This window comes from Aplysia californica, unplaced genomic scaffold (genome assembly GCF_000002075.1).
Source record: "Aplysia californica isolate F4 #8 unplaced genomic scaffold, AplCal3.0 scaffold00149, whole genome shotgun sequence".
In the NCBI taxonomy this organism is placed as follows: domain Eukaryota; kingdom Metazoa; phylum Mollusca; class Gastropoda; order Aplysiida; family Aplysiidae; genus Aplysia; species Aplysia californica.
Window position 1 is genome coordinate 28,724 of NW_004797419.1, and position 2,468 is coordinate 31,191.

The window sequence follows — 2,468 nt, forward strand, 5'->3', positions numbered from 1 at the left end:
GAGTCAGCTTTGTCTCTGGTGAAAAAAAGCAAATTTTAATTTTCAAAAGTCCTGTTTGAGAAATCAACTATATATAGTACCTGCCCTTCATACAACCAATCTAGATCTAGCATAAGTGGCATTGTGCCGAAGTCAACTAAGCTAAGCTGATTTCATGTGTGACAAATTTTCTGCGAATAAGAATATTATTTCTTACTTCAGTCAACATCTAGATCTACGTCTCTGCGACAACGCGAAATGCACTTCTAAATCTGCAACTGAATAAAAGATCTAGATCTAGACCTACATTTTAAGAACTCTTTGGTTAAGATAGTTAAATGGTACAGGTTTAACGCCCTTATAAGATTATTTTAGAGGTGGGACCTCCGAGTTTAACGGTTAACGTCCTCTCCGAAAGGACGGCGCCAAGTGGGAAATTCGTGGGTTAAGTGTCTTTCTCAAGGACACAGCGTTGTACCGAGCTGAGGCCCGAACCCCTAAACCCACAATATCACAATTACTTAGAACTCTTCGATACCATTTATCAAAATAGAAGGTTCTAGACTTTGGTGGAACAAAAGTAGGTTGCATTATTATTGTCATCGATGTAGGAAAAATGGAAGGTTTTGTCTTTCATTTTACTCTGTTGTTCCCTCGCTATTGCTCCCAATTCCATCCTGTTACCTAAATTACAGAATCACAATACAGGAGTTTGTTGAAAAAGTACAGACACATCTTTCATATAATAACTATTATGTTTTGTTTGTGCATAAATGGCCCATTTCCAACCCGAACTTTGGTCAGTTCAGCTGTCCCCGTGGTTTTATGCACCCCGCATAATTTAGCAAAATTTGATAATTTCTTGCATAATTTCTAATTATTTTCCTTTATCATTCTTTGTTAAAATTAACAGAAATGCAAAATTTCACATTTTTGGGCTCATTTTGCACAATTTCACAATTTTTCTTGCATAAAACGACGGGGACAGGTTTAACTACCCCTCCTACTTGCTATCTTGTATTCTCTCCTGTTACTCTCAATTCCGTCCTGTTACTCAAAGATAAAAATTACAATTCAGGTGCTCTGTTGAAAAACACAAACATGCCTTTGGTTTTAACCTCTTTCATTTACTCTATTAAGCATGGACTATCTCACATTCTAACCCAAACTGTGGTCAGTTAAGATATTGAGCACCTTCCTTTCTCTCCTGTTACTTTTTAAAATTCTCTCCTGTTACCAAAACCCGGGTAACAGGAGGGAAAGTAACAGGAGGGAATTCTGTACATCATTACCCTGATGACCACTCGCTGGGTAGAGCTCATGTTATGGATTGTCTTACCATTAAATGTAACCTTGGCAGACTTCCTAACCAAAGGAGAGTGTATCGGATCTCTGTATAATAAGCCGTTATAGACCCCAGTAACGGGAGGGACATTTATGCTCAAATACTCACCATGTTGGGTTGAACTTGACTCTGTTTCTTTCAATCGCGCATTGCATAAGCTCCTCTGTCTCATGTTATATAAAGGAATATGAAGGGAGTCTTCACTCGCAAAATCTCAAAGAAATACATTTATATCTAGGGACCATTCATCTGTGTGAAATGCTGGGTAACAGGAGAGAACTTTGAAATGGGTTAAGCAAAATATGGAGATAAAGAGTTGATAAACAAATATAAGACAAGGACGGGTACCAATATTTGTTTTGCTTCGGTAATGCTGTCCAGTACTGTATGACTGCGAAATATTTAATCCCTGATGCCATGACAATTTCCGTAAGCATGTTTTAAAAACATATACGTGTTGCAGAACTTGCCATTTTTTGCCTACTGAGCAAGATTTACAAAAGAGCTGTAAAATTTCTATGACTTGGGCAGTTTTGAAAACCCGATTTTAAGGTCAAGGAATGTTTTGCCTTGTTCATGAACATAGTCAAAGGCAATTCTAAGCAATGTTTAATATTGGTATCCAAGGAATTAGGTCTGGAATCACAATTTCAAAAAATGTGACATTTAAAAAAAAAAAATGGCTCATATATAAAACTCCAGATGTCTTGTAATTAAATTCCTGCCTGTGGTTGAATGATGCATCTAGTGTGATACGTACATTTTGTCAGCTTTACTTCTCTTTTCATATTGAATTAATATGAGTAATATATAATTTAAAAAATATTTTTTTAAAGGTATACATGCGTGTGTTTTTACGGCCCTGCACAGCCAAGAAAAATTTCCCTCTGAGATAATAAAGTAGATTCTATTATCTTATCTTATCTTATGTTTTACGTACACACTGTCCAGAAATTTTAAAATATGATTTCTTTCTGAAAGTTTAAGCAATTTCTTTAAGAAAATGGAAAATGCGCAGCATAAAAAAATAAATAATTATTATCATGATGCTGATGCTGATATTGATAATAATAATAAAAAAGAAAATAATGATAATATTATAAAATAATAATAATAATATTATTATTATTATTATTATTATTTT